Raw genomic sequence first — 7,378 nt, 5'->3', positions numbered from 1 at the left:
AGGAGTCTATTACAGGAACTGTGTGACAGTGGCTCACACCTATAATTCTAGCTACTCAGGAAGCTGAGATCTGCTTCAAAGCCAGCCCAAGCCAAAAAAAAAAAAATTTGCCTAAACTCCATCTCTAAAATAACCAAGTGGTAGAATGTCAGCTTAGCAAGCAAGAGAAGCAAGCTCAAAACCCAAAGTAAAATATAGGTACTAACAACAACAACAACAAAACTATTGAAAAGACTAACCAAAATTCAGTATAACCTGGATTATAATGTGCAGCAGGGGTCATTTTTACTATATAGGAGAAAAAGCTACAGGATATGCTATTTTCATTATGTATGGAGATTAACAAAAATAAGGGAGGAGGGAGATCACCTGAGTTTTAATATTCCTAAGAGAAGAGTAGAGTATAATTAAAGGCAGTGGAAATGACTGGTTCAATGTATGTCTGGTTTATTTCTGTATTCCTGGAAGTATTTGCTTAAAGTGGTACCAAGTAGATCCAGACATAAAGGTAATCAACCATCTTGATCAACTGCTTTAATTTGGTTCCCAGGACTTAGAAAATAGCTTTGGTACAAATGTGTATGTCTTTTCCTGCATTCTCTAACAGACTCTGAATCAGCACTTCAGCAGAAGACAGACATCAATCACACGGTGTTATTTGGACATGACAGCACACATTGCTCTAAACTAATCTGTGCTGCATGCAGAGGTGGCACTGATGTGAAGCCTTCACGCCACCATCAACCTTACCATATGAACATGGTCATTATAACCTTGTTACATTATACTCTCCATTTCCCTTCCTCTGACTAATATAATTGCAAATGAAGTCACATTTTCATAGAATTACTCTGAATTTCTTCTGGTCAAATAAGGCAAATCTCAGCAACTTAAGTTAGTTTAGCATCCCTTAGCAAGTTGGATGAGCACTTAATGAAAAAAACATGGAGATTTCTTACCAATTACTGGAACATCTTTAATGATCTGGAGATTAGCTATAGATCAGAATCATAATCGAGGGAGGGGGAAAAATGAAATTGCATTGGAATTCTCTCAAAATTAACCTGAGATGACTTTGTTAAAAATGCAAGCTCAGGGTAAATCACTTAGGGGAGAAAAAAATAAACTGCAATTATCAGATAAGAGGGAACTAGGCAATTATGAGTAAATGACCTGAGGACCAAATAGATGGAGCTGTAGACAAAAGATGAGTCAGCAGTGCTGGGTGTCAATTTGAAGCAGGGTTCCTGGAGAATGAGCTAAAAAAGGAACTACAGGAATCTCTGGCAAGTTAATAAGACCAGAGCATTCAACAGGAACCCTGGGGATTCCATCTGCAACACTTTGGAGAAGAAATGAAGAAGACCTTTATGTAATGGATGCTGAAGTCAGGCATTGCCTGACCCAGCTTTTGTCATAAATAATGCTAGGAAACCCTGGCAGCTCAATTCATTTCTTCAAGCCCTAAGTTGTTTGACTATAACATGTGGATAATGAAAATTCTGAGCCTATGTTTAATACTCTAAGGGAAAAGATTGGGAAATAAGAAGACTAAAATATTTGCTAAAAACTGTGTTATCTTGTCTTCTGAAAATTAAAATTGAACATTTGAGAACATAGCATTTACAATAAACCAAAAAGGCTGAATAGACTACCTACTTTATGGAATCAGTGCAAAATGTTCAACTATTAAGAATTTTATTTATTGACTTATTTATTTATTTATCTATGCTATTCTAGGGCTATACTCAGGGTCTCATACTTGCTAGGCAGGCACTCTGCCATTTGAGCCACACATACCAAGTCCTCTGGTGCTTTAGATATCATTTCTTCTGGGTTTGGTCTCATACTTCACCTGGAGCTAACCTCAGAGGGCAGTTCTCTTACTTATGCCTTCTGCCTTCCTGGAATCACAGAACCATCACACCCAGCTTGTTAGTTAAGATAAGATCTGACTAACGTTTTGCCAAGACTGAGCTAGAACTTCAATCTGCCCTATCTGTGCCTCCCAAATAGCTGAGATTGTAGGCATATAGAAACACATCTGGCTAAATATTAAAAAATGGTAAGTTAGTAGTACTAAGGCAGTACATAGATCATGAAAGTGTCCCAGCCTGAACCCAATGAATTGAAATAGGTTGTATGTTTTGTGGAGATCATGTTTTCCACATGGCCCCAACACATAGAATTTCCAGATTTTGATCTGGCATAAAGTGTTCCTTTATCATGTGGTAGGCTACTGACTCTCAATTACATAGTATTCTTCATTTGAGTCTTTTAAAGTTCAGAGTTCTGCCTCCAATGACTAAAAAAGCAAAGTCTTACAGTGTGCATGGCTCCAGCAAAAACTCTAGGAAAGGGTTATTACCCATGGTTTTTAAATGAGGAAATTAAAGCAGGAAAGGATACATATCAAAATCACAGTAAGTTTGACATGCCTGAGTTCATTTTACTGTATACAAAGAGAAGAGGAGAAGTCACACTTCACAGTTTGGAAGAGTAAGGGCCAGTTAACTGGTGCTGCTGTTCAAAGAGACAGAGAGACAGAGTGTGCTGAAGAAAGAACAGATTTGATGGAAAATAGGATGAGTTCAATCTATTCACTTTGACTACAAGGATCATTAATTTCTAATATGCTCCCACATTAGCATGTGTGATAATATAACTGAGCTAAGGAGAAAGTGACAAAGCAGCACTTTAGTAACTGATATTTCATAAATTTACCAAGCTTTTAATGAACATAGTTACAAAATTCAACTGGAATGCTAGTATATTTTTACAAGGAAATTACAGGTCGTCGTATTCCCCAGCTCCTCAGAATGTGATTATCTCTTGGAGCTAGGGAAGCTAGAAATAGGAGTTCGCATCATGTGAAGGTCCAGAGAAAAGTGGCTACTTCAGGCCACGGGGAGAATCATCTCTGTCCACGTCTTGATCTTGTACTTCTAGCCTTAGAGAACCATGAGATAATGCTTTGCTGCTGTTTGAAGAATTGACTCTGTGGCACTTTGTTATGGAAGCTCTAGCCAATCCACACACACTATATATTCAAATACATGACCCTTCAGCACCCAATAGTACTGTTGGCTGACATTGCAAGCAACTTGGTGGACTCTTCTGTATTGAATCAACCAACTATCAATCTTCCATCACTCCATTACCACTGTCTCTACCATGGTACATTCTTTTCTACAGAATAAGCACAGTTGTGAATCTGAGAATGCCACTTCATGCTCGGATGCTACATGAGTTACAGTTCTGCTGAGGGAGCAGCTTTGTCTTATCTGTCCTCCTTAATTCATGGTATACGGGAGGGAGGGGCATATTCCTCCACATTGACTGCCTTCCTCCTCCTTTTTAGAAATAATCAGTGTAAAAGGCAGTTCTATTGGTTGATACAAATTCATCCTAAGAAAATCATGGTAAGTAAAATCACATATGAGATTGAGAAAATCAATGGGAACCCTCAGGGGGAGAAATCTGATTCGTGACTTAATCATAGAAAAATCAAAAGAGTTCTGGATTTATTGCATTAGTGCCCCAAATCAGAAAAATGTTTCTAAAATGTCAAGGGCAATGCCAAAGGCACAAAGTTTAATAAGCTTCATATTAGGCAATGTAAATGTAAAAATTTTCTCCTCGCAATATTCAGACTTGCAGACTTTAAGGGGGAAATCAGCATATATAAATGAATGGACCATGATTTAGAAGCCAGTCACTTGGGAAAGAGCCATTTCCCCACAAGAATGATTTTTTTTTAGCTTTCAGAAGAATGAAACAATGATAAACCAGTCAGGCTAATAATGTAAAACCAGCAGACCTGAGTTTTGCTCTAGTTTATATGATCACTTCTAGGGAAGCCATTATTGCTAAGCTCAGAATTGCCATTACTGCAGGGTTCTTTCTCCATCAAAGTAGCCACTGTCAAGAGTATTTGCTGTTCATTTGCTTGAAGTTTGATATATGCTTTTATGGAATTTTCATAATTCTCATTAAAATTAAATTTATTGCTTCAATTAAAGGATAGGGAAGTAATGGTGCTCTGAAATTATATATCAGAATCAAAATGTACTCACTAAAATAGGACACTAATTTTTGATCTAGTGGCATGTTTTAACTTCTTTATTGGAATATAACACAAATGCAAAAATCAAAGTGCAAAGTGTAATGAGTAACTTAGAGTAAACCCTCCTTTCATAACTACCATTCACATCAAGAAATAGAATGCATCAAATCTCCCTCAGCACCTGAACTTCCTGCACTAACTACTAATTTACCATGCTCATTTCTAATACAATTATGAAATTTTTATAAATAAGATAAGACATATATCTTGCCCATTATATTTTGCTTAGTACTGTTTCGTAACACATTCAGTGTGGCACAGCTACTTACTGATATGGAACAAACATGTATTCATTTGCATTGGATATATATTTAGGAATGAAATTCCTGGAACATAGGATATATGTGTGCATATACGTGTGTGTGTGTGTTTGTGTGTGTCCAACCACATTGGATAGATAGATAGATAGATATACATATTTGTGCACACACACACACCTATTCTCACCAATAATTTATGGAACCTCTACCTGTCTCTACCTGCTTTAATATTTCTGGGGCAAATCATGCTGAGCCAGAAGCTATCAAACATTTTATATATTCCTGGGATTTAATTTGCCAATTTTTGTTTTAAATTTTTATATTTATGTAAACAAGGGATGTTGGTTAGTAACTTTTTTATTGTCTGGTGTTGATTTAGATTCATTCTAGATTTCAATACTGGGATTTCTCCATCTATTTCTGAAAGAACTGAAGACTGACATTTTCAAAAATGGTCCCTGAAATGTACCCTAGACTAGAACTTTGTGAAATATTTTAATTACAAATTTGATTTTGTTTCCAGACTTAAGAGTTTTTAAATCTTCTTATTTCCAAACTGATAGGTTATATCTTTTTTCATGAGACTCTAATCCATTTAAACTCTTGAATTTATTGGTGAAAATTATTCAGAGTATTCCCTTATTTATATAAAAAATATAATCTTTATGATGTTGTGCCATCTTTCATTTTTAAGGGTTTTCATTTCAAGGGTTTTGATCTGTTGTTTACTTAGCCATCTATCTGATTTGAAAAAAACAAATACTATTTTATTGTTGTTTTCTTTTATCTATTTCCTTTCACTTGGTTTCTGCTTTTATCATAGTCATTTATTTTCACCTAAAAGCTTTGCTCTTTGCTGCTTAGATCAAACCATAAACATAGTGTTGATTTGAAAACATTTCTTCTTTTTACTTTCCTCTACATTCTGGTGATAAATATATAAATTAATATGCATACGCCATTTCTGCAGTGCTGGGGTTCAAACTTCAGACCTTTTGCAAGCTGGGAAAGTCCTCTTCACAGAGCTACATCCTACACCACCAAATATTTCTTATTTCTTTTTTTCCCAAATGTTTATTATCAAACTGATGTACAGAGAGGTTACAGTTTCATACGTTAGGTGTTGGATACATTTCTTGTACTGTTTGTTACCTTGTCCGTCGTACCCCCCCCTTTTCGTTCCTCCCCCCCCCCCCGGAGGTGTTCAGTTCACTTACACCAAACAGTTTTGCAAGTATTGCTTTTGTAGTTGTTTCTCTTTTTTTACCCTGTGTCTCTCAAATTTGGTATTCCCTTTGAATTTCCTACTTCCAATACCAGTAAACACGGTTTCCAATATACTCAGATAAGATTACAGAGATAGTGTAGGTACAACCACAGGAATGTGATACAAGAACATCATCAATAATAGAAGCTACAGATACACATAGGACGTTGAAAGTAGTTACAACTGTGATATAACAATTGTCTCCATAACATGGAGTTCATTTCACTTAGCATCATCTTATGTGTTCATAAGGGTATAGCTATTGGGCCTTGTGATGCTCTGCTATGACTTGCCTAAACCTGTACTAATTATTCCCAATAAGAGAGACCATAGAGTCCATGTTTCTTTGGGTCTGGCTCACTTCACTTAGTATAACTTTTTCCAAGTCCTTCCATTTCCTTACAAATGGAACAATGTCATTCTTTCTGATAGAGGCATAAAATTCCATTGTGTATATGTACCACATTTTCCTGATCCATTCGTCTACTGAGGGGCATCTGGGTTGGTTCCAGATTCTAGCTATGACAAATTGTGCTGCGATGAACACACATTTGTGGATTCTTTTACAGCAACTCCCTTAAGCTGAAATAGCATATTTTCATTGTCATCCAATTCATTCTAATTTCCCTTGTGATTTTACTTTGACCTATGAAGTATTTTAAATTATTCTAAGTTCTAGATAAATGGTTTTCCCAGATACATTTTTATTTTCAGTTTCTAATTTAATTGTTTTTGTAGCCAGAGTACATATTTATTTTCATCTTCTGCACTCTATTGAGACTTGCTTTATGACTCAGCTCATAGTGAATTTTATTTAATATATCTTGTGAATTTGAGAAGTGTTCTCTTATTATGTCAATTAGGTCATGTTGGCTACATAGTTCAATTCTTCTGAATCCATACTATATCCATCTTTTGTTTCCTTCATTCTCTATTTAGAGGCAAATACTGAGATCTCTATCATAATCACAGATTTGTTTATTCCTTCCTTGAGCTATAATGTTTGCTCCATCTGTTGAATCCCTTTACTTTGCGCCTGCATCTTAGTATTTGTGAATCTTCTTAGGGAATTAGTCCCTTTTATCACTGTGAAAACTTTCATATCTCTTTTTTTAAATTTAATTTTATTGTCAAGGTGATGTACAGAGGGGTTATAGTTACATACGTAGGTAGTGAGTACATTCCTTGTCAAACTTGCTACCCGTCCCTCATTTTTCTCCCACCTTCCCTCCCATCACTCGTCCTCTCCCACAAGTTGTACAGTTAATTTCCAACATATTGTCTTGTGAGTACCACAGTTGTATTGGTTCGCCCTTTAAAAATATGGAAGACTTCACGAATTTGTGTGTCCTCCTTGTGTAGGAGCCATGCCAATCTCTGTATCGTTCCAATTTTAGGATGTGTGCTGCGGAAGTGAGCACTCTTCTTATCTATAATAATATTCATTGTCTTAAAATCTAAACTGTTGCATAATGTGGCTACTGCTGCTCATCAAATCTTTTTCTTTCTTTTAATTTTATCTAAAGGATATCTCCTTGGCCCGTGCTTTTGAACTAGCCAAAATTTCTCCTTTTTAACTGAAGTATTTAGTTATTACATACACGCAAAGTGCTATTTTTATAATTACTGATGGCTGAGGTACACAATCATATCACTTTGCCTGTTTGTTGTTTGAGTGTTACTGTAAGTTGTTTTCCAATCTTTGTAATTAATTGAATCTCTTCG

At 35.9% G+C, this 7,378-nt stretch overlaps 1 non-coding gene across 1 annotated transcript; it reads right to left on the bottom strand.

The window, feature by feature from the left end:
• Nucleotides 1-6,970: 6,970 nt before the first annotated feature.
• On the bottom strand, nt 6,971-7,074 carry LOC125356994. Its single transcript, XR_007212027.1, has one exon. It is a non-coding gene; the product is annotated as a U6 spliceosomal RNA (small nuclear RNA).
• Between the last annotated feature and the right edge of the window lie 304 nt (nt 7,075-7,378).

Source organism: Perognathus longimembris, chromosome 8 (genome assembly GCF_023159225.1).
Source record: "Perognathus longimembris pacificus isolate PPM17 chromosome 8, ASM2315922v1, whole genome shotgun sequence".
NCBI classification, from domain to species: domain Eukaryota; kingdom Metazoa; phylum Chordata; class Mammalia; order Rodentia; family Heteromyidae; genus Perognathus; species Perognathus longimembris.
Note: the sequence above shows the minus strand (reverse complement) of the source record. Positions and strands in the feature narration are given on the sequence as shown.